Source organism: Delphinapterus leucas, chromosome 17 (assembly GCF_059928025.1).
Source record: "Delphinapterus leucas isolate spDelLeu-1000000601 "Yukka" chromosome 17, BTC_Dleu_Yukka2, whole genome shotgun sequence".
Classification (NCBI taxonomy): domain Eukaryota; kingdom Metazoa; phylum Chordata; class Mammalia; order Artiodactyla; family Monodontidae; genus Delphinapterus; species Delphinapterus leucas.
In genome coordinates this window covers 49,770,974-49,796,045 of record NC_143145.1, presented here as the reverse complement: position 1 = coordinate 49,796,045, position 25,072 = coordinate 49,770,974, and the positions used below count along the sequence as shown (strand labels likewise).

Below are 25,072 nucleotides of genomic sequence, written 5' to 3'. Positions count from 1 at the left end.
TTAAAAGTGCAGCTTCCTGAGCCCTACTCCACATCTAGATAAGTTTTCTTGGGGTTGGCTCAAGAATCCAGGTACAAGTCTTTTTAAGTGCTTTTGTGGAACCCCCCAGGTGAGTCTCTCGCTCTCGTAGTTAATAAACCATTTATTCTGCCTCCCCCAGATGCCCAGCCAGGTCCTATTAAGGTAGAAGTTCCCCCACCACATCAGAGGGATGCTCCCAGCCAAGTAATCTCTGGAGCCTTGGAGAATCTGAATGGTCTCATGCTGGCCCACCTGCCATGACAAAGCTCCCCCAGAGCATTCCCCTTCACATTTTACATTCTACCACTCCCAAAGGCAATCTGCTCCAAATGGGGCCTGACTTCGTGTGTCCTAACGTGCACCCGCTGATTCAAGCAGTTTAGGAATAGAAGGTGCTGTGGTTTTCAACCAGGGTGGCCCAACCTCTAAAATGGTAGTCGAAGCAGTCTCTACCTCCCGGGCACATCGCCTCTGCAACAGCCCCAGTGAACGAATGTCCCACCTTTGCTTTTTCGAGGTCGGCAACAGGGAGTCCCCTCCTAAAGAAGGTTGTCTCTCATTGCCACACTATCAAATCCTGCCGCAAATGTTCCTTCCCGTAGGCTTGATCAGGCTAAGGGCAGAGTTGTCTCTTTCCTTCTCTGAGTCGGACCAAATCGTCTTAGAAACACCTCTTCACACTGTTGACCATGTTTTTCATGGGAGCTGCTGCTGAGTCTTTCTCTCATCCTTTCATGGTGGAGAGAAAGAGGATTCTAATGAGTTTTACTTCTAGGGGAGAGGGGAGTGTAATGATTATGTTGTCATTTTCTATTATGTCCTTGTGTCATGAATTTGTTTTCAATTTCATGTTAAAATGGGCCCACCATTTCCACTTTGTGAGGTCATTCAGCACCCTCCTTTTGCTCCTTTAACATCTCTCTCAGTATCACTTGGAAATATTTGAAATGGCATGAGCTTGTCCTCACATTCCTATTAGCTGTAAATCTGGAGCCCCGACATGAACCTAACCATTGAGCAGAACACCTCTCCACTACCTGTGTAACACTGGGTAGGCCCCGTAGCCTCTTGGTTTTTTTAAGTCCTCAGTTGTAAAAATGTGACCGTGCTATGGATTTATATTTGGGGCACGACAAGGTCGAGAAGAGTGTGTCTTTTCCTTTATTCTTCCAAACTGGAATGTCTTCCCTCTCTTCCGCATGGGTCCAAATCTCACTTGTCCTTCAGGCCGACTGCCAAGGAGCCTTCCCTGATTCCCCAGGCCACACAAATCTCTGCCTCTTAGGGTCAGTGCCATACAACCTAGCTGTCTCTTACGTTAATCTTGTCTCTCAAGCCAAACTCAGAATATGGGTGTCTCTTGCCCTCCTGTGGCCCCTGCGGCTGTGCCAGCCCACCGGCACGCCCCACGTGGGGTGTCTACTAGGCTGGGGCGTGGGTGGGGAGGCCCAGGGGTGAGGGGCGAGGCAGAGTACCTTTGCCTCTACCCTGTTCTCCTCCACAAAACTGCCCCTCCTCCTCAAGCCTGCCCCTCAAGTCAAAGGTTCCATATATGACGTCACTGGGTAGTGATGCCCTCACAGGCGTTCTCAGGGTTTCCATGGCAGCATAACTGTGCAAACGGGCTGCGCTCAGAGAAACTACTCTACCCGTTCTCCACCAGATACCAATCTTTTTGGCTGTCTGTGTGAGAATGTGTGACCGGGTAGTGTATGTGTACTCTAACCTGTGCTCTGTTCCCTGGGTGGGCAGTGCAGCAGGTACACCCAGACAGGGCAACTCTACAGGAGGTGTGATATACACACAACCTCACCCGGCTGGCACATGTTCCTGTGGGGGTTGCCAACTACGTACAGCTGAGCACTTTCCCCCCAAATGTAAGTAATACCAGTGACCTGGGACGCCTTCAGGGACGCACAGTTCTCACTGCTGAGGAAAAGTGAAAGCTCATCCCTGGACAAGTGTGCAGGACGGTTCTGAGCTTTATAAATGTAGCCTTACCCTTTGGGCTACAGGATGCTTCCATTCAGACCCTTTCCTGATTGGCCTCTTAACAAAAGACAAGCGCATTTTTGTTGGCAAGTTGCAAATGGAGCGGTTTGAGGAACAGGGCCACTCTTGAACCGCACCTTCAAACCCAGGCACCACTGTGCTATCATGTAGACATCTATATCGGTCCCCTCAGACACATCCCTTACTGAGTTGCTGAGTACTAGGGGAGAGGGTGTTGCCATATTGATGGGAAGACCGTAAGAACGAAGGGGGGGCGGTGATGAAGTGCTAATGAGACTGGAGGGCTGAGGAGATGGTGTCCCAGGAGGCTGGGTTGATGTGAGCCTAGACTTGGTACCCAGAACCCGGTTCTGAGTCTCCTGATCACTCTGCCTCAGTATTTGGCCTTGTTCTAATCGACATAAAAGTATTAGACAGCTAGAGTTCAGTGTGGTTGAAATAGGCAGTATAAATGGGGCCCAAGAGGGGTTGCCAAGGTGGGCGGGGTTCTTAACCAATTTATATTAGATTATTTTTTTCCAAAACTTGAAAGACATTTCCATGAAAGCCTCAGAAGTGACAGACTGCAAGAAATGTTTTCTCTGTTGTGGAAGGGAGAGATGGAGAGGATCATGATTGCAATTACTTTCGGGTTCTACTGTTTTCCCTGGGAATGGTGAAGAGACTTCCTCGTGTGCTGCAGCCCTAGGCTCTAGGGATTGCTTTTGCAGCCAGTGTCCCTTCTCTAGGGACTCATAGAGATGATGCGCCAAGGCTGTGTTTTGGACGTCAAGTAGATTAAAAGGTCTTCAGCCAGAAACTGGGAGAGACATGAGAGAGGGAAATTCTGGCAGGAGACTGTGCACAGCAGAAGTGACTGATCAGTTCTGATTTTCTTTGCAGCAGCAGTGGCTCCCGCTTCTCATCCTACACCTGGTCACTACCATGTCCTGTACCGCGGGTGTGGAGAAACGCAGTTGGGCTGGCATGGGGAGACATACTGCCTGGTTGGTGGCTACCGGCTCTACGGGGATGTTCCTTTGGCCACGCCAGCTAAGGTAGAAGCAGAGAAGCCAGTCCCCAGACGTGCTCCGAAGAGAAAGCACTCTCTGGAATGGTCGGACGAAGACCTGGGTTGCCCCAGACCCAAAATCCGGCGATTGGAGCTTTCAAGCAGCACAGGAATACAAGGTGCTTTGATTGTCAAGCAGGGTGGCCCAACCTCTGGGCACATCGCCTCTGCAAGAGCCACAGTAAACGAATGTCCCATATTTGCTTTTTCAAGGTGGCAGCAGGGAGTCCCCTCCTAAAGAAGGTTCTCTCTCATTGCCACACTATCCAAGGTTGCCACACATGTTCCTTCCTGTGGGCCTCATCAGGCTAAGGGCAGAGCTGTCTCTTTGCTTCTCTGAGTCGCACCATATGGTCTTAGTAACACCTCTTCACCCTGTTGACCATGTTTTTCACGGGGGCTGCTGCTGAGACTTTATCTCATCCTTTCATGGTGGAGAGAGAGAGGACTCTAATGAATTTTACTTCCAGGGGAGAGGGGAGTGTTATGATTATGTTGTCATTTTCTATTATGTCCTTTTGTCATGAATTTATTTTCAATTTCATGTTAAAATGGGCCCACCATCCCCACTTTGTGAGGTCATTCAGCACCCTCATTTTGCACCTTCAACATCTCTCTCAGTACCACTTGGAAATGTTTGAAATGGCATGAGCTTTTCCTCACATTCCTATCAGCTGTAAATCCGGAGCCCCACCATGAACCTAACCATTGAGCAGAACACCTCTCCACTACCTGTGTAACACTGGGTAGGCCCCTTAATCTCTTGGTCTTTTTAAGTCCATAGTTATAAAAATGTGAAGGTGCTATGAATTTATATTTGGGGCAGGACAAGGTAGAGAAGAGTGTGTCTTTGCTTTTGTTCTTCCAAACTGGAATGTCTTCCCTCTCTTCCCCATGGAAGATGCTCCTTTGGCCTCGCCAGCCAAGGTGGAAGCAGAGAAGCCAGTCCCCAGACGTGCTCCGAAGAGAAAGCACTCTCTGGAAATGCCGGACGAAGACCTGGGTTGCTCCAGACCCAAAATCCGGCAATTGTAGCATGGTGGCAGGAGGCGGACCCCACAGAATCTTGCAGGTGAGTCATCCTGAAGAGAAGGCAATGGTTTAAATGCCTAAGGCAGCGAATGCCTCTTCCTGCACTGACACCCCCCGCCCCCCACTGCCCACTGCCACAGATTAGAACCTGCATCGTTTTGTCTGAGCCTTCCCCAGCCAGGAGCCTCCTTCTATACTAAATGGCCATAAGCCAGGAGCCTCAGAAACTGAGGTTTGTAATGAGAGTCTGCCCTGAACATCCCAGGGCTGAAGCTGGCCTGGAAGAAACCCTGACGTTCCTCTGCTTAATCCTCAGGGGCCCCTTTGTGAGCTGAAGAAAGAAAAGTCTAGAAAAAACGGATACCTGGGAGGGGAAGACGGCGGAAGAGTAAGACGCGGAGATCACCTTCCTCCCCACAGGTACACCAGAAATACATCTACACGTGGCCTACAGAACACCTACTGAACGCTGGCAGAAGACCTCAGACCTCCCAAAAGGCAAGAAACTCCCCACATACCTGGGTAGGGCCAAAGAAAAAAAGAAAAAACAGAGACAAAAGAATAGGGACGGGACCTGCACCAGTGGGAGGGAGCTGTGAAGGAGGAAAGGATTCCACACACTAGGAAGCCCCTTCGCGGGAGGAGAGTGCGCGTGGCGGAGGGGGGAAGCTTAGGAGCCGCGGAGGAGAGCACAGCCACAGGGGTGCGGAGGGCAAAGCGGAGAGATTCCCGCACAGAGGATAGGTGCCAACTGGCGCTCACCAGCCCGAGAGGCTTGTCTGCTCAGCCGCGGGGGTGGGCGGGGCTGCAAGCTGAGGATCGGGCTTTAGTCTGAGCGCAGGGAGAGGACTGGGGTTGGTGGCGTGAACATAGCCTGAAGGGGTTAGTGCACCACGGCTAGCCGGGAGGGAGTCCGGGAAAAGATCTGGAGCTGCCGAAGAGGCAAGAGACATTTTCTTCCCTCTTTGTTTCCTACTGCGCGAGGAGAGGGGATTAAGAGCGCTGCTTAAAGGAGCTCCAGAGACGGGCGCGAGTCGTGGCTAAAAGCGCGGACCCCAGAGACGGGCGTGAGACGCTAAGGCTGCTGCTGCCGCCACCAAGAAGGCTGTGTGCGAGCACAGGTCACTATCCACACCCCGCTTCCGCGGAGCCTGTGCAGCCCGCCACTGCCAGGTTCCCGGGATCCAGGGACAACTTCCCCGGGAGAACGCACGGTGAGCCTCAGGCTGGTGCAAAGTCACGCCGGCCCGTGGCGCCGCAGGCTCGCCCCGCACTCCGTGCCCCTCCCTCCCCCCGGCCTGAGTGAGCCAGAGCCCCCGAATCAGCGGCTCCTTTAACCCCGTCTTGTCTGAGTGAAAAACAGACGCCCTCCAGCGACCTACACGCAGAGGCGGGGCCAAATCCAAAGCTGAGCCCCTGGGAGCGGTGCAAACAAAGAACAGAAAGGGAAATCTCTCCCAGCAGCCTCAGAAGCAGCGGATTAAAGCTCCACAATCAACTTGATGTACCCTGCATCTGTGCAATACATGAATAGACAACGAATCATCCCAAATTGAGGAGGTGGACTTTGAGAGCAAGATTTATCATTTTTTCCCCTTTACCTCTTTTTCTCAGTGTGTATGTGTACGCTTCTCTGTGAGATTTTGCCTGTATAGCTTTGCTTCCACCATTTGTCCTAGGGTTCTGTCTGTTTTTCTAAAAATTTTTTTTCTTAATAACTATTTTTATTTTAATAACTTTATTTTATATTACTTTATCTTTTTCTTTCTTTCTTTCTTTCTTTCTTTCTTTCTTTCTTTCTTTCTTTCTTTCTTTCTTTCTTTCCTTCCTTCCTTCCTTCCTTCCTTCTTTCCTTCCCTCATTGAGACAAAGAATCATCCCAAATTGAGGAGGTGGACTCTGAGAGCAAGATTTATGATTTTTTCCCCTATTCCTCTTTTTGTGAGTTTGTAAGTGTATGCTTCTGTATGAGATTTTGTCTGTATAGCTTTGCTTCCACCATTTATCCAAAGGTTCTATCCGTTCGTTTTTTTTTCTTAATAAGTAATTTTTAATTTAATAACTTTATTATATTTTACTTTATTTTATTTTACTTTATCTTCTTTCTTTCTTTCTTTTTTCCTTCCTTCCCTCCTCCCTTCCTTCCTTCCTTCCTCCCACCGTCCCTCCCTCCCTCCGTCCTTTCTTTCTTTCTTTCTTTCCTTCTTTTCTTCTTTCTTCCTTCCTTCTTTCCTTAAATTAAATTCAATACAGATATTTAAATTTAAGGTAAAACTAAATTATAATTTGAAATTATATGTGGAGTTTTATTTCCTAAAGAATATTTTGGAAATTTCAACTCCTATTTTAACTTATATTTTCAGAGAAGGTATTTGGTCCAAATGAAGAATATCTTCAATTATTGTTCTTCTATTGCAAGCAAAAAAGGATTTATACTTCTTTTCATGAAATATGGTTGTTTGACAACAGAAGGATAAATATTTTATATTTTTAGAAACAACAGTCAGGCTACTGATATTCTTAATGAGTTTTAATAAATCTGAATGCTTCTTATCATCTACTCTTTAGCTGGTACCTGAGGAGTTGTATACCTCCGGGAAGATATGTGCTCCAGACCCGTAAATATGCAGTTCACAGAGCCCACCACCAGAGGACAATAATGAAGTAAAATCTTGAAACCATGTAGTGAAAATAGTGGGAGTTTAAATAAAAGCAACATTTCACAGTATGCTTTTCTGACCAATGTTATATCTAATAACCTAATGGATTATATGTACATGGATTCTGAAAAGTCAGCAGCACACTTCGCTGGTCAATTTCTATGATAAGGGGAACGGAATTTGAGTGTAGAAAAACGGTATACTTACATCTTAAAATTCCACCCCTACAGAATCTACTCACTATTGAAACCTGGTAAGAATAACAGCTTTCTGTGTCTCAGTGACCAGTTAACATTTTCAAGAGTAGAATTTATCTTCCTATGATGCTCAAATACACAGGAAAAATGCATATCTAGGACAATGGATAAACTCTATATGACATGCGAAAATACTTATTCAAATGAAAAAAGTATAAGATCTACAAGGCACAGTTTTATATGCATTAGTGTGGATATATACATAAAGAAGCTCTAAGAAACATAAAAATCACTTCCAGGAAGTAATTTTAGGTAGAAGAGAATTAACATGGATGAGGAAGAAAAGAGAGTTGGTTTTAAAATAGTTTCATTTACTTGTTTTTTTGTTTGTTTATTTATTTGGTCTTTGGAATATAAGAAAACAGTGGCTTTCAGATCAGTATCCCAGTGGACCAAAGGGACCGAGGTCTATCCTGGAGCCCGGCCATTGTTTGACTATCTTGTAATAATACTGGTGAAATACAACCAAATCATTTGAACTATAAGCATCCTCTCTGACAATAAACTTAAGACACCAACATTATATATTAAAGAAAGTAAAGAGAGAATACTGTTTTCTTTAGAGAGAAAATACAGATCCTGGACCAAATCAATAATGTCAGCAAACCTCATGGGTATAAAATATTCTGCCGCCTATCATTTAGAACATGCCTCTAGAAGAGGGAAACTGGGCGATCATTTCCCCAGATTTTATATTTAATTCAAATATTTTAGATAAGAGGCATCTCTAGTAAAACAATGTATTATTGATTCTTTCCAATATGATAGCTCACAGGAGTTCCTCTTTCCTTCTCAAATACATATGGGGAAATGGAGGTGGGTGGGGGTTAGAGGAAGTATCTAAATAGAGCATAATAATCAACAGTTTGTTTTTTAAAAATAGAAATTTCTATTCAAATTGTTTCCAGAGACAGAAACACACAGAGACAATTCCATGTGACAAGAGTGAAAGAGACCAGAGTGATGCAGCTGCAAATCAAAAAACTGCCAACACCAGTGATTGATGGCCACCACCAGAATCTGGTTAAGACAAAGAAGGATCCTCCCTCCCCTTGAGGCGTCAGAAAGAACATGGTCCTCTCAACACTTTGAGTTTGAACTTCTGGCCTCTAGAGCTGTGATAAAATAAATTTCTGTTCTTTTAAGCTAACAAGTTTGTGGTATCTTGTTATGGTAGCCCTAGAGATGACAGTATTTGATTCCTGAGCTGGCAACTGTATGTTGATTATGTAATGACTATTCCAAGATAATCAACAGACACAAAGATAAAGGCAAAACTGAGACTAAGCCCAGTTCTTTTTATTCCCAGAATAATAAATGATTTTTTAATTAATTTAGATCTCTTTGTCTAACCCCTCTGCTTTTCAGAAGAGTATGTGGGACCAATCAAGTATTAATATGTTATACTTTCATTTTAATTCATCTCAAATTATTTCTAATTCCCCTTACGAGTTCTTACTTGACCCATGAATTATTTAGGAATATATTCTTTAATTTCCATTTGTGATTTTCAACAAATTTCTTTCTGTTAACGATTTCTTATTGCATTCTGTTGTCATCTGAGAGCACTCTTCGTATTGTTTATATCCTTTAAAATGTACTGAAATTTGTTTTATGCTCTAGCATATAGTATATCCATGTGCATTTGAAAAGAATGTATATTCTGATGCTGTTGGGTGGAATGTTTTATAGATGGCTGTTAGGTCTACTTGATTGATAATGCTGTTCAAGGTTTTTATTTTCTTGTTGATTTTCTGTCTGTTCTGCTATTGAAAGAAGGGTTTTAAAGTATACGACTATTATTGTAGAACTGTCTGTTTCTCTTTTCTGTTGTGTCGATTTTGCTTCATTGTATTTTGAAGTCCTGTTGTTACGTGCATATAAGTTTATAATTATTATGCATTCTAGATGGAATAATCATTTTAAAATGTCTTTGTCTCTGGTAAAAATTTTGTCTTAAAATGTAACTTTTTTCTGATATTTTCTTAGCCACTCCGGTTTTGTTGTTGTTGTTTTGTTTTTACTGTTATGGTATATCTATTCCAACCCTTTTACACTTCACCTATATATTTTCTTTTTTTTTTTTTTTAAACATCTTTATTGGGGTATAATTGCTTTACAAAGGTGTGTTAGTTTCCGCTTTATAACAAAGTGAATCAGTTACACACATACATATATTCCCATATCTCTTCCCGCTTGCGTCTCCCTCCCACCCACCCTCCCTGTCCCACCCCTCCAGGCGGTCACAAAGCACCGAGCTGATATCTCTGTGCTATGCGGCTGCTTCCACTAGTTATCTACCTTACGTTTGTTAGTGTATATATGTCTATGCGTCTCTCTCGCTTTGTCACAGCTTACCCTTCCCCCTCCCCATATCCTCAAGTTCGTTCTCTAGTAGGTCTCTGTCTTTATTCCTGTCTTACCCCCAGGTTCTTCATGACATTTTTTTTCTTAAATTCCATATATATGTGTTAGCATACGGTATTTGTCTTTCTCTTTCTGACTTACTTCACTCTGTATGACAGACTCTAGGTCTATCCACCTCATTACAAATAGCTGAATTTCATTTCTTTTTATGGCTGAGTAATATTCCATTGTATATATGTGCCACATCTTCTTTATCCATTCATCAGATTACGGGCACTTAGGTTGTTTCCATCTCCGGGCTATTGTAAATAGAGCTGCAATGAACATTTTGGTACATGACTCTTTTTGAATTTTGGCTTTCTCAGGGTGTATGCCCATGAGTGGGATTGCTGGGTCATATGGTAGTTCTATTTGTAGTTTTTTAAGGAACCTCCATAGTGTTCTCCACAGTGGCTGAACCAATTCACATTCCCAGCAGCAGTGAAAGAGTGTTCCCTTTTCTCCACACCCTCTCCAGCATTTATTGTTTCTAGATTTTTGATGATGGCCATTCTGACTGGTGTGAGATGATATCTCATTGTAGTTTTGATTTGCATTTCTCTAATGATTAATGATGTTGATCATTCTTTCATGTGTTTGTTGGCAGTCTGTATATTTTCTTTAGAGAAATGTCTATTTAGATCTTCTGCCCATTTTTGGATTGGCTTGTTTGCTTTTTTTGTTATTGAGCTGCATGTGCTGCTTGTAAATTTTGGAAATTAATCCTTTGTCAGTTGCTTCAGTTGCAAATATTTTCTCCCATTCTGAGGGTTGTCTTTTGGTCTTGTTTATGGTTTCCTTTGCTGTGCGAAAGCTTTGAAGTTTCATTAGGTCCCATTTGTTTATTTTTGTTTTTATTTCCATTTCTCTAGGAGGTGGGTTAAAAAGGATCTTGCTGTGATTTATGTCATAGAGTGTCCTGCCTATGTTTTCCTCCAAGAGTTTGATAGTGTCTGGCCTTACATTTAGGTCTTTAATCCATTTTGAGCTTATTTTTGTGTATGCTGTTAGGGAGTGATCTAATCTCATACTTTGACATGTACCTGTCCAGTTTTCCCAGCACAATTTATTGAAGAGGCTGTCCTTTCTCCACTGTACATTCCTGCCTCCTTTATCAAAGATAAGGTGACCATATGTGTGTGGGTTTATCTCTGGGCTTTCTATCCTGCTCCATTGATCTATCTCTCTGTTTTTGTGCCAGTACCATATTGTCTTGATTACTGTAGCTTTGTAGTAGAGTCTGAACTCAGGTAGCCTGATTCCTCCAGCTCCGTGTTTCGTTCTCAAGATAGCTTTGGCTATTTGGGGTCTTTTGTGTTTCCATACAAATTGTGAAATTTTTACTTGTAGTTCTGTGAAAAATGCCAGTGATAGTTTGATAGGAATTGCATTGAATCTGCAGATTGCTTTGGGTAGTAGAGTCATTTTCACAATGTTGATTCTTCCAATCCAAGAACATGGTATATCTCTCCATCTATTTGTATCATCTGTAATTTCTTACATCAGTGTCTTATAATTTTCTTCATATAGGTCTTTTGCCTCCTTAGGTAGGTTTATTCGTAGATATTTTATTCTTTTTGTTGCAATGGTAAATGGGAGTGTTTTCTTCATTTCACTTTCAGATTTTTCATCGTTAGTGTATAAGAATGCAAGAGATTTCTGTGCATTAATTTTGTTTCCTGCAACTCTACCAAATTCATTGATTAGTTCTAGTAGTTTTCTGGTAGCATCTTTAGGATTCTCTATGTATAGTATCATGTCATCTGCAAACAGTGACAGCTTTACTTCTTCTTTTCCGATTTGGATTCCCTTTATTTCCTTTTCTTCTCTGATTGCTGTGGCTAAAACTTCCAAAATTATGTTGAATAAGAGTGGTGGGAGTGGGCAACCTTGTCTTTTTCCTGATCTTAGTGGAAATTCTTTCAGTTTTTCACCATTGAGGATGGTGTTGGCTGTGGGTTTGTCATATATGGCCTTTATTATGTTGAGGAAAGTTCCCTCTATGCCTATTTTCTGCAGAGTTTTTATCATAAATGGGTGTTGAATTTTGTCGAAAGCTTTCTCTGCATCTATTGAGATGACCATATGGTTTTTCTCCTTCAATCTGTTAATATGGTTTATCACATTGATTGATTTGCGTATATTGAAGAATCCTTGCATTCCTGGAATAAACCCCACTTGATCATGGTGTATGATCCTTTGAATGTGCTCTTGGATTGTGTTTGCTAGTATTTTGTTCAGGATTTTTGCATCTATGTTCATCAGTTATATTGGCCTGTAGTTTCCTTTCTTTGTGACATCCTTGTCTGGTTTTGGTATCAGGGTGATGGTGGCCTCGTAGAATGAGTTTGGGAGTGTTCCTCCCTCTGCTATATTTTGGAAGGGTTTGAGAAGGATAGCTGTTAGCTCTTCTCTAAACGTTTGATAGAATTCGCGTGTGAAGCCATCGGGTCCTGGGTTTTTGATTGTTGGAAGATTTTTAATCACAGTTTCAATTTCATTGCTTGTGATTGTTCTGTTCATATTTTCCGTTTTTCCCTGATTCAGTCTTGGCACCTTATGCATTTCTAAGAATTTGTCCACTTCTTCCATGTTGTCCATTTTATTGGCATAGAGTTGCCTGTAGTAATCTCTCATGATCTTTTGTATTTCTGCAGTGTCAGTTGTTACTTCTCCTTTTTCATTTCTGATTCTATTGATTTGACTCTTCTCCCTTTTTTTCTTGATGAATCTGGCTAATGGTTTATCAATTTTGTTTATCTGCTCAGAGAACTAGCTTTTAGTTTTATTGATCTTTGCTATCGTTTCCTTCATTTCTTTTTCATTTATTTCTGATCTGATCTTTATGATTTCTGTCCTTCTGCTAACTTTGGGCTTTTTTTCTTCTTCTTTCTCTAATTGTTTTAGATGCAAGTTTAGGTTGTTTATTCGAGATGTTTCCTGTTTCTTAAGGTAGGATTGTATTGCTATAAACTTCCCTCTTAGAAGCGCTTTTGCTGCATCCCATAAGTTTTGGGTCGTCGTGTCTCCATTGTCATTTGCTTCTAGGTATTTTTTGATTTCCTCTTTGACTTCTTCAGTGATCACTTCGTTATTCAGTAGTGTATTGTTTAGCCTCCACGTGATTGTAGTTTTTACAGATCTTTTCCTGTAATTGATGTCTAGTCTCATAGCGTTTTGGTCGGAAAAGGTACTTGATACAATTTCAATTTCCTTAAATTTACCAAGGCTTGATTTGTGACCCAAGATATGATCTATCCTGGAGAATGTTCCACGAGCACTTGAGAAAAATGTGTATTCTGTTGTTTTTGGATTGAATGTCCTATAAATATCAATTAAGTCCATCTTGTTTAACGTATCATTTAAAGCTTGTGTTTCCTTATTTATTTTCATTTTGGATGATCTGTCCATTGGTGAAAGTGGGGTGTTAAAGTCCCCTACTATGAATGTGTTACTGTCGATTTCTCCTTTTATGGCTATTAGTATTTGCCTTGTGTATTGAGGTGCTCCTATGTTGGGTGCATAAATATTTACAATTGTTATATCTTCTTCTTGGATCGATCCCTTGATCATTATGTAGTGTCCTTTGTCTCTTCTAATAGTCTTTATTTTAAAGTCTATTTTGACTGATATGAGAATTGCTACTCCAGCTTTCTTTTGGTTTCCATTTGCATGGAATATCTTTTTCCATCCCCTTACTTTTAGTCTGTATGTGTCTCTAGGTCTGAAGCGGGTCTCTTGTAGACAGCATCTATATGGGTCTTGTTTTTGTATCCATTCAGCCAATCTGTGTCTTTTGGTGGGAGCATTTAGTCTATTTACATTTAAGGTAATTTTCTATATGTATGTCCCTATTCCCATTTTCTTAATTGTTTTGGGTTCGTTATTGTAGGTCTTTTCCTTCTGTTGGGTTTCTTTCCTAGAGAAGTTCCTTTAGCCTTTGTTGTAAAGCTGGTTTGGTGGTGCTGAGCTCTCTCAGCTTTTGCTTGTCTCTAAAGCTTTTAATTGCTCCATCAAATCTGAATGAGATCCTTGCTGGGTAGAGTAATCTTGGTTATAGGTTCTTCTCCTTCATCACTTGAAATATGTCCTGCCAGTCCCTTCTGGCTTGCAGAGTTTCTGCTGAAAGATCAGCTTTTAACCTTATGGGGATTCCCTTGTGTGTTATTTGTTGTTTTTCCCTTGCTGCTTTTAATATGTTTTCTTTGAATTTAATTTTTGACAGTTTCATTAATATGTGTCTTGGCGTATTTCTCCTTGGATTTATCCTGTATGAGACTCTGTGCTTCCTGGAGTTGATTAACTATTTCCTTTCCCATATTAGGGAAGTTTTCAACTATCATCTCTTCAAATATTTTCTCAGTCCCTTTGTTTTTCTCTTCTTCTTCTGGAACCCCTATAATTTGAACGTTGGTGCGTCTAATGTTGTCCCAGATGCCTCTGAGACTGTCCTCAGTTCTTTTCATTCTTTTTTCTTTATTCTGCTCTGCAGTAGTTATTTCCACTATTTTATCTTCCAGGTCACTTATCCGTTCTTCTGCCTGTTATTCTGCTATTAATCCCATCTAGAGTATTTTTATTTTCATTTCTTGCATTGTTCATCATTGTTTGTTTCATCTTTAGTTCTTTTAGGTCCTTGTTAAATGTTTCTTGCATTTTGTCTATTCTATTTCCAAGATATTGGATCCTCTCTACTATCATTATTCTGAATTCTCTTTCAGGTAGACTGCCTATTTCCTCTTCATTTGTTAGGTCTGGTGTGTTTTTATCTTGCTCCTTCATCTGATGTGTGTTTTTCTGTCTTCTCATTTTGCTTCTCTTACTGTGTTTTGGGTCTCCTTTTTGCAGGCTGCACGTTCGTAGTTCCCTTTGTTTTTGGTGTCTGTCCCCAGTGGCTAAAGTTGTTTCAGTGGGTTGTGTAGACTTCCAGGTGGAGGGCAGTAGTGCCTGTGTTCTCGTGGATGAGGCTGGATCTTGTCTTTCTGGTGGGCAGGTCCACGTCTGTTGGTGTGTTTTGGGGTGTCTGTGGACTTATTATGATTTTCGGCAGCCTCTCTGCTAATGGGTGGGGTTGTGTTCCTGTCTTGCTAGTTGTTTGCCATAGGGTGTCCAGCACTGTAGCTTGCTGGTCGTTGAGTGATTCTGCGTGCTGTTGTTGAGATGGAGATCTCTGGGAGATTTTCGCCATTTGATATTACGTGGAGCTGGGAGGTCTCTTGTGGACCAGTGTCCTGCAGTTGACTCTCCCACCTCAGAGGCACAGCACTGCCTCCTGGCTGCAGCACCAAGAGCCTTTCATCCACACGTCCAGGTACGTGGGGACTTTCTTCCCTTTTGGGAGGTCTGAGGTCTTCTGCCAGAGTTCAGTAGGTGTTATGTAGGAGTTGTTCCTCGTGTAGATGTATTTCTGGTGTATCTCCGGGCGCCGGGCGCAGGTGCCCGTTTGCGGGCTTCTCTGGGCTCCCGGCTCCCGGCGGCGGGGAGCGGCGAAGGAACCAGGAGGGCTGGCGGACGGTCTGGGAATGTGGCGGCCGCGCAAGAACGGCCCATGTCCCTCACTCACCGCTCCAGTGCAGCCGCGACACGGGCCCACGCCCACCACCCTCGGGTCCCGCCACAGCCGCTGGACACGCCGCGGACCCGCACGGCTAAGCGGAGCTGGGCTCAGGCGTCAGCCCTCCCGCTCCAACTAACTCCCCAGAAGTATTGCTTGGTGTGCATTTCCAGGCTCTGCCTTCTTTCTCATCTCTTGGTGGCAGGTTGAGGAAGAGGAGAAAAGGTTAAAAGTTTTTCATAAACCGGCAGAATAAGCTTATAACATCCTCTCACTATCTCTGCATAGGTTCTAGTCTCTGCAGCACTACATAAGCTTTGCCCGAAGTAATGAACAGTTAAAAGTCAAGGGTAGTACTTCACCAAACAACTTAAAAATGCTTGCGCACTGTAAAGGATTACGTTGCAGAGAGCACACATGGACCCAGAGCAACTTTTGCCAAAAGAGAATATTGTGCTAAATGTACAGCCATAGCTCTTTTCCATATGAAGAAACAGTCAGAAGGATAAAAGAACTTGGTCAAAATCACACAAGTAAGTAGGACAGAATCTGGTCTGTCTGTCGTAAGGGTTGTGTTCTTTAACCAGCAGGCTAGCTTTTCTCAAATCTGATTCATGCATAGAATAACTAAACACCTCTGTTTGCCTTGAATATTCCCTGTTTATACGTAGGGCTGCTGCGGTTTCTCATATTGCCCACTTTGACTCCCAAAAGCAACCGAGAATACGCAATAATTTGGTCATTCTATCCATGGACCACTGTGGTGGGACTGCCCAGGAAGCTTATAAAAAGTGCAGCTTCCTGAGCCCTACTCCACATCTAGATAAGTTTTCTTGGGGTTGGCTCAAGAATCCAGGTACAAGTCTTTTTAAGTGCTTTTGTGGAACCCCCCAGGTGAGTCTCTCGCTCCCGTAGTTAATAAACCATTTATTCTGCCTCCCCCAGATGCCCAGCCAGGTCCTATTAAGGTAGAAGTTCCCCCACCACATCAGAGGGATGCTCCCAGCCAAGTAATCTCTGGAGCCTTGGAGAATCTGAATGGTCTCATGCTGGCCCACCTGCCATGACAAAGCTCCTCCAGAGCATTCCCCTTCACATTTTACATTCTACCACTCCCAAAGGCAATCTGCTCCAAATGGGGCCTGACTTCGTGTGTCCTAACGTGCACCCGCTGATTCAAGCAGTTTAGGAATAGAAGGTGCTGTGGTTTTCAACCAGGGTGGCCCAACCTCTAAAATGGTAGTCGAAGCAGTCTCTACCTCCCGGGCACATCGCCTCTGCAACAGCCCCAGTGAACGAATGTCCCACCTTTGCTTTTTCGAGGTCGGCAACAGGGAGTCCCCTCCTAAAGAAGGTTGTCTCTCATTGCCACACTATCAAAGCCTGCCGCAAATGTTCCTTCCCGTAGGCTTGATCAGGCTAAGGGCAGAGTTGTCTCTTTCCTTCTCTGAGTCGGACCAAATCGTCTTAGAAACACCTCTTCACACTGTTGACCATGTTTTTCATGGGAGCTGCTGCTGAGTCTTTCTCTCATCCTTTCATGGTGGAGAGAAAGAGGATTCTAATGAGTTTTACTTCTAGGGGAGAGGGGAGTGTAATGATTATGTTGTCATTTTCTATTATGTCCTTGTGTCATGAATTTGTTTTCAATTTCATGTTAAAATGGGCCCACCATTTCCACTTTGTGAGGTCATTCAGCACCCTCCTTTTGCTCCTTTAACATCTCTCTCAGTATCACTTGGAAATATTTGAAATGGCATGAGCTTGTCCTCACATTCCTATTAGCTGTAAATCTGGAGCCCCGACATGAACCTAACCATTGAGCAGAACACCTCTCCACTACCTGTGTAACACTGGGTAGGCCCCGTAGCCTCTTGGTTTTTTTAAGTCCTCAGTTGTAAAAATGTGACGGTGCTATGGATTTATATTTGGGGCACGACAAGGTCGAGAAGTGTGTGTCTTTTCCTTTATTCTTCCAAACTGGAATGTCTTCCCTCTCTTCCGCATGGGTCCAAATCTCACTTGTCCTTCAGGCCGACTGCCAAGGAGCCTTCCCTGATTCCCCAGGCCACACAAATCTCTGCCTCTTAGGGTCAGTGCCATACAACCTAGCTGTCTCTTACGTTAATCTTGTCTCTCAAGCCAAACTCAGAATATGGGTGTCTCTTGCCCTCCTGTGGCCCCTGCGGCTGTGCCAGCCCACCGGCACGCCCCACGTGGGGTGTCTACTAGGCTGGGGCGTGGGTGGGGAGGCCCAGGGGTGAGGGGCGAGGCAGAGTACCTTTGCCTCTACCCTGTTCTCCTCCACAAAACTGCCCCTCCTCCTCAAGCCTGCCCCTCAAGTCAAAGGTTCCATATATGACGTCACTGGGTAGTGATGCCCTCACAGGCGTTCTCAGGGTTTCCATGGCAGCATAACTGTGCAAACGGGCTGCGCTCAGAGAAACTACTCTACCCGTTCTCCACCAGATACCAATCTTTTTGGCTGTCTGTGTGAGAATGTGTGACCGGGTAGTGTATGTGTACTCTAACCTGTGCTCTGTTCCCTGGGTGGGCAGTGCAGCAGGTACACCCAGACAGGGCAACTCTACAGGAGGTGTGATATACACACAACCTCACCCGGCTGGCACATGTTCCTGTGGGGGTTGCCAACTACGTACAGCTGAGCACTTTCCCCCCAAATGTAAGTAATACCAGTGACCTGGGACGCCTTCAGGGACGCACAGTTCTCACTGCTGAGGAAAAGTGAAAGCTCATCCCTGGACAAGTGTGCAGGACGGTTCTGAGCTTTATAAATGTAGCCTTACCCTTTGGGCTACAGGATGCTTCCATTCAGACCCTTTCCTGATTGGCCTCTTAACAAAAGACAAGCGCATTTTTGTTGGCAAGTTGCAAATGGAGCGGTTTGAGGAACAGGGCCACTCTTGAACCGCACCTTCAAACCCAGGCACCACTGTGCTATCATGTAGACATCTATATCGGTCCCCTCAGACACATCCCTTACTGAGTTGCTGAGTACTAGGGGAGAGGGTGTTGCCATATTGATGGGAAGACCGTAAGAACGAAGGGGGGGCGGTGATGAAGTGCTAATGAGACTGGAGGGCTGAGGAGATGGTGTCCCAGGAGGCTGGGTTGATGTGAGCCTAGACTTGGTACCCAGAACCCGGTTCTGAGTCTCCTGATCACTCTGCCTCAGTATTTGGCCTTGTTCTAATCGACATAAAAGTATTAGACAGCTAGAGTTCAGTGTGGTTGAAATAGGCAGTATAAATGGGGCCCAAGAGGGGTTGCCAAGGTGGGCGGGGTTCTTAACCAATTTATATTAGATTATTTTTTTCCAAAACTTGAAAGACATTTCCATGAAAGCCTCAGAAGTGACAGACTGCAAGAAATGTTTTCTCTGTTGTGGAAGGGAGAGATGGAGAGGATCATGATTGCAATTACTTTCGGGTTCTACTGTTTTCCCTGGGAATGGTGAAGAGACTTCCTCGTGTGCTGCAGCCCTAGGCTCTAGGGATTGCTTTTGCAGCCAGTGTCCCTTCTCTAGGGACTCATAGAGATGATGCGCCAAGGCTGTGTTTTGGACGTCAAGTAGATTAAAAGGTCTTCAGCCAGAAACTGGGAGAGACATGAGAGAGGGAAATTCTGGCAGGAGACTGTGCACAGCAGAAGTGACTGATCAGTTCTGATTTTCTTTGCAGCAGCAGTGGCTCCCGCTTCTCATCCTACACCTGGTCACTACCATGTCCTGTACCGCGGGTGTGGAGAAACGCAGTTGGGCTGGCATGGGGAGACATACTGCCTGGTTGGTGGCTACCGGCTCTACGGGGATGTTCCTTTGGCCACGCCAGCTAAGGTAGAAGCAGAGAAGCCAGTCCCCAGACGTGCTCCGAAGAGAAAGCACTCTCTGGAATGGTCGGACGAAGACCTGGGTTGCCCCAGACCCAAAATCCGGCGATTGGAGCTTTCAAGCAGCACAGGAATACAAGGTGCTTTGATTGTCAAGCAGGGTGGCCCAACCTCTGGGCACATCGCCTCTGCAAGAGCCACAGTAAACGAATGTCCCATATTTGCTTTTTCAAGGTGGCAGCAGGGAGTCCCCTCCTAAAGAAGGTTCTCTCTCATTGCCACACTATCCAAGGTTGCCACACATGTTCCTTCCTGTGGGCCTCATCAGGCTAAGGGCAGAGCTGTCTCTTTGCTTCTCTGAGTCGCACCATATGGTCTTAGTGACACCTCTTCACCCTGTTGACCATGTTTTTCACGGGGGCTGCTGCTGAGACTTTATCTCATCCTTTCATGGTGGAGAGAGAGAGGATTCTAATGAATTTTACTTCCAGGGGAGAGGGGAGTGTTATGATTATGTTGTCATTTTCTATTATGTCCTTTTGTCATGAATTTATTTTCAATTTCATGTTAAAATGGGCCCACCATCCCCACTTTGTGAGGTCATTCAGCACCCTCATTTTGCACCTTCAACATCTCTCTCAGTACCACTTGGAAATGTTTGAAATGGCATGAGCTTGTCCTCACATTCCTATCAGCTGTAAATCCGGAGCCCCACCATGAACCTAACCATTGAGCAGAACACCTCTCCACTACCTGTGTAACACTGGGTAGGCCCCTTAATCTCTTGGTCTTTTTAAGTCCATAGTTATACAAATGTGAAGGTGCTATGAATTTATATTTGGGGCAGGACAAGGTAGAGAAGAGTGTGTCTTTGCTTTTGTTCTTCCAAACTGGAATGTCTTCCCTCTCTTCCCCATGGAAGATGCTCCTTTGGCCTCGCCAGCCAAGGTGGAAGCAGAGAAGCCAGTCCCCAGACGTGCTCCGAAGAGAAAGCACTCTCTGGAAATGCCGGACGAAGACCTGGGTTGCTCCAGACCCAAAATCCGGCAATTGTAGCATGGTGGCAGGAGGCGGACCCCACAGAATCTTGCAGGTGAGTCATCCTGAAGAGAAGGCAATGGTTTAAATGCCTAAGGCAGCGAATGCCTCTTCCTGCACTGACACCCCCCGCCCCCCACTGCCCACTGCCACAGATTAGAACCTGCATCGTTTTGTCTGAGCCTTCCCCAGCCAGGAGCCTCCTTCTATACTAAATGGCCATAAGCCAGGAGCCTCAGAAACTGAGGTTTGTAATGAGAGTCTGCCCTGAACATCCCAGGGCTGAAGCTGGCCTGGAAGAAACCCTGACGTTCCTCTGCTTAATCCTCAGGGGCCCCTTTGTGAGCTGAAGAAAGAAAAGTCTAGAAAAAACGGATACCTGGGAGGGGAAGACGGCGGAAGAGTAAGACGCGGAGATCACCTTCCTCCCCACAGGTACACCAGAAATACATCTACACGTGGCCTACAGAACACCTACTGAACGCTGGCAGAAGACCTCAGACCTCCCAAAAGGCAAGAAACTCCCCACATACCTGGGTAGGGCCAAAGAAAAAAAGAAAAAACAGAGACAAAAGAATAGGGACGGGACCTGCACCAGTGGGAGGGAGCTGTGAAGGAGGAAAGGATTCCACACACTAGGAAGCCCCTTCGCGGGAGGAGAGTGCGCGTGGCGGAGGGGGGAAGCTTAGGAGCCGCGGAGGAGAGCACAGCCACAGGGGTGCGGAGGGCAAAGCGGAGAGATTCCCGCACAGAGGATAGGTGCCAACTGGCGCTCACCAGCCCGAGAGGCTTGTCTGCTCAGCCGCGGGGGTGGGCGGGGCTGCAAGCTGAGGATCGGGCTTTAGTCTGAGCGCAGGGAGAGGACTGGGGTTGGTGGCGTGAACATAGCCTGAAGGGGTTAGTGCACCACGGCTAGCCGGGAGGGAGTCCGGGAAAAGATCTGGAGCTGCCGAAGAGGCAAGAGACATTTTCTTCCCTCTTTGTTTCCTACTGCGCGAGGAGAGGGGATTAAGAGCGCTGCTTAAAGGAGCTCCAGGGACGGGCGCGAGTCGTGGCTAAAAGCGCGGACCCCAGAGACGGGCGTGAGACGCTAAGGCTGCTGCTGCCGCCACCAAGAAGGCTGTGTGCGAGCACAGGTCACTATCCACACCCCGCTTCCGCGGAGCCTGTGCAGCCCGCCACTGCCAGGTTCCCGGGATCCAGGGACAACTTCCCCGGGAGAACGCACGGTGAGCCTCAGGCTGGTGCAAAGTCACGCCGGCCCGTGGCGCCGCAGGCTCGCCCCGCACTCCGTGCCCCTCCCTCCCCCCGGCCTGAGTGAGCCAGAGCCCCCGAATCAGCGGCTCCTTTAACCCCGTCTTGTCTGAGTGAAAAACAGACGCCCTCCAGGGACCTACACGCAGAGGCGGGGCCAAATCCAAAGCTGAGCCCCTGGGAGCGGTGCAAACAAAGAACAGAAAGGGAAATCTCTCCCAGCAGCCTCAGAAGCAGCGGATTAAAGCTCCACAATCAACTTGATGTACCCTGCATCTGTGCAATACATGAATAGACAACGAATCATCCCAAATTGAGGAGGTGGACTTTGAGAGCAAGATTTATCATTTTTTCCCCTTTACCTCTTTTTCTCAGTGTGTATGTGTACGCTTCTCTGTGAGATTTTGCCTGTATAGCTTTGCTTCCACCATTTGTCCTAGGGTTCTGTCTGTTTTTCTAAAAATTTTTTTTCTTAATAACTATTTTTATTTTAATAACTTTATTTTATATTACTTTATCTTTTTCTTTCTTTCTTTCTTTCTTTCTTTCTTTCCTTCCTTCCTTCCTTCCTTCTTTCCTTCCCTCATTGAGACAAAGAATCATCCCAAATTGAGGAGGTGGACTCTGAGAGCAAGATTTATGATTTTTTCCCCTATTCCTCTTTTTGTGAGTTTGTAAGTGTATGCTTCTGTATGAGATTTTGTCTGTATAGCTTTGCTTCCACCATTTATCCAAAGGTTCTATCCGTTCGTTTTTTTTTCTTAATAAGTAATTTTTAATTTAATAACTTTATTATATTTTACTTTATTTTATTTTACTTTATCTTCTTTCTTTCTTTCTTTTTTCCTTCCTTCCCTCCTCCCTTCCTTCCTTCCTTCCTCCCACCGTCCCTCCCTCCCTCCGTCCTTTCTTTCTTTCTTTCTTTCCTTCTTTCCTTCTTTTCTTCTTTCTTCCTTCCTTCTTTCCTTAAATTAAATTCAATACAGATATTTAAATTTAAGGTAAAACTAAATTATAATTTGAAATTATATGTGGAGTTTTATTTCCTAAAGAATATTTTGGAAATTTCAACTCCTATTTTAACTTATATTTTCAGAGAAGGTATTTGGTCCAAATGAAGAATATCTTCAATTATTGTTCTTCTATTGCAAGCAAAAAAGGATTTATACTTCTTTTCATGAAATATGGTTGTTTGACAACAGAAGGATAAATATTTTATATTTTTAGAAACAACAGTCAGGCTACTGATATTCTTAATGAGTTTTAATAAATCTGAATGCTTCTTATCATCTACTCTTTAGCTGGTACCTGAGGAGTTGTATACCTCCGGGAAGATATGTGCTCCAGACCCGTAAATATGCAGTTCACAGAGCCCACCACCAGAGGACAATAATGAAGTAAAATCTTGAAACCATGTAGTGAAAATAGTGGGAGTTTAAATAAAAGCAACATTTCACAGTATGCTTTTCTGACCAATGTTATATCTAATAACCTAATGGATTATATGTACATGGATTCTGAAAAGTCAGCAGCACACTTCGCTGGTCAATTTCTATGATAAGGGGAACGGAATTTGAGTGTAGAAAAACGGTATACTTACATCTTAAAATTCCACCCCTACAGAATCTACTCACTATTGAAACCTGGTAAGAATAACAGCTTTCTGTGTCTCAGTGACCAGTTAACATTTTCAAGAGTAGAATTTATCTTCCTATGATGCTCAAATACACAGGAAAAATGCATATCTAGGACAATGGATAAACTCTATATGACATGAGAAAATAGTTATTCAAATGGAAAAAGTATAAGATCTACAAGGCACAGTTTTATATGCATTAGTGTGGATATATACATAAAGAAGCTCTAAGAAACATAAAAATCACTTCCAGGAAGTAATTTTAGGTAGAAGAGAATTAACATGGATGAGGAAGAAAAGAGAGTTGGTTTTAAAATAGTTTCATTTACTTGTTTTTTTGTTTGTTTATTTATTTGTTTTATTTATTTGGTCTTTGGAATATAAGAAAACAGTGGCTTTCAGATCAGTATCCCAGTGGAACAAAGGGACCGAGGTCTATCCTGGAGCCCGGCCATTGTTTGACTATCTTGTAATAATACTGGTGAAATACAACCAAATCATTTGAACTATAAGCATCCTCTCTGACAATAAACTTAAGACACCAACATTATATATTAAAGAAAGTAAAGAGAGAATACTGTTTTCTTTAGAGAGAAAATACAGATCCTGGACCAAATCAATAATGTCAGCAAACCTCATGGGTATAAAATATTCTGCCGCCTACCATTTAGAACATGCCTCTACAAGAGGGAAACTGGGCGATCATTTCCCCAGATTTTATATTTAATTCAAATATTTTAGATAAGAGGCATCTCTAGTAAAACATTGTATTATTGATTCTTTCCAATATGATAGCTCACAGGAGTTCCTCTTTCCTTCTCAAATACATATGGGGAAATGGAGGTGGGTGTGGGTTAGAGGAAGTATCTAAATAGAGCATAATAATCAACAGTTTGTTTTTTAAAAATAGAAATTTCTATTCAAATTGTTTCCAGAGACAGAAACACACAGAGACAATTCCATGAGACAAGAGTGAAAGAGACCAGAGTGATGCAGCTGCAAATCAAAAAACTGCCAACACCAGTGATTGATGGCCACCACCAGAATCTGGTTAAGACAAAGAAGGATCCTCCCTCCCCTTGAGGCGTCAGAAAGAACATGGTCCTCTCAACACTTTGAGTTTGAACTTCTGGCCTCTAGAGCTGTGATAAAATAAATTTCTGTTCTTTTAAGCTAACAAGTTTGTGGTATCTTGTTATGGTAGCCCTAGAGATGACAGTATTTGATTCCTGAGCTGGCAACTGTATGTTGATTATGTAATGACTATTCCAAGATAATCAACAGACACAAAGATAAAGGCAAAACTGAGACTAAGCCCAGTTCTTTTTATTCCCAGAATAATAAATGATTTTTTAATTAATTTAGATCTCTTTGTCTAACCCCTCTGCTTTTCAGAAGAGTATGTGGGACCAATCAAGTATTAATATGTTATACTTTCATTTTAATTCATCTCAAATTATTTCTAATTCCCCTTACGAGTTCTTACTTGACCCATGAATTATTTAGGAATATATTCTTTAATTTCCATTTGTGATTTTCAACAAATTTCTTTCTGTTAACGATTTCTTATTGCATTCTGTTGTCATCTGAGAGCACTCTTCGTATTGTTTATATCCTTAAAAATGTACTGAAATTTGTTTTATGCTCTAGTATATAGTATATCCATGTGCATTTGAAAAGAATGTATATTCTGATGCTGTTGGGTGGAATGTTTTATAGATGGCTGTTAGGTCTACTTGATTGATAATGCTGTTCAAGGTTTTTATTTTCTTGTTGATTTTCTGTCTGTTCTGCTATTGAAAGAAGGGTTTTAAAGTATACGACTATTATTGTAGAACTGTCTGTCTCTCTTTTCTGTTGTGTTGATTTTGCTTCATTGTATTTTGAAGTCCTGTTGTTACGTGCATATAGCTTTATAATTATTATGCATTCTAGATGGAATAATCATCATTTTAAAATGTCTTTGTCTCTGGTAAAAATTTTCGTCTTAAAATGTAATTTTTTTCTGATATTTTCTTAGCCACTCCGGTTTTGTTGTTGTTGTTTTGTTTTGTTTTTACTGTTATGGTATATCTATTCCAACCCTTTTACACTACACCTATATATTTTCTTTTTTCTTTTTTAACATCTTTATTGGGGTATAATTGCTTTACAAAGGTGTTTTAGTTTCCGCTTTATAACAAAGTGAATCAGTTACACACATACATATGTTCCCATATCTCTTCCCGCTTGCGACTCCTTCCCTCCCACCCTCCCTATCCCACCCCTCCAGGCGGTCACAAAGCACCGAGCTGATATCTC

General features: G+C 43.5%; 3 long non-coding RNA genes across 6 annotated transcripts in view; 2 read left to right on the top strand and 1 right to left on the bottom strand.

Moving 5' to 3' along the window:
* The first annotated feature begins 4,465 nt into the window (after positions 1-4,465).
* LOC149746987 (uncharacterized) lies at positions 4,466-8,187 on the top strand. The gene is made up of 2 exons (XR_016388420.1): positions 4,466-5,677; positions 6,686-8,187. It is a non-coding gene; the product is annotated as an uncharacterized LOC149746987 (long non-coding RNA).
* A 10,433-nt stretch (positions 8,188-18,620) lies between these two features.
* Positions 18,621-25,072, bottom strand: part of LOC149746985 (uncharacterized) — a 25,354-nt gene continuing 18,902 nt past the window's right edge. For 2 of the 4 annotated variants that reach the window (XR_016388413.1, XR_016388415.1), the window contains one exon: positions 18,621-19,946. This is a non-coding gene — a long non-coding RNA (uncharacterized LOC149746985). The remainder of the gene's footprint in view (positions 19,947-25,072) is intronic. The other 2 variants (XR_016388414.1, XR_016388412.1) reach the window with 2 other exon arrangements.
* Positions 20,245-22,820, top strand: LOC149746986 (uncharacterized). Its single transcript, XR_016388416.1, has 3 exons — positions 20,245-21,017; positions 21,361-21,456; positions 22,437-22,820. It is a non-coding gene; the product is annotated as an uncharacterized LOC149746986 (long non-coding RNA).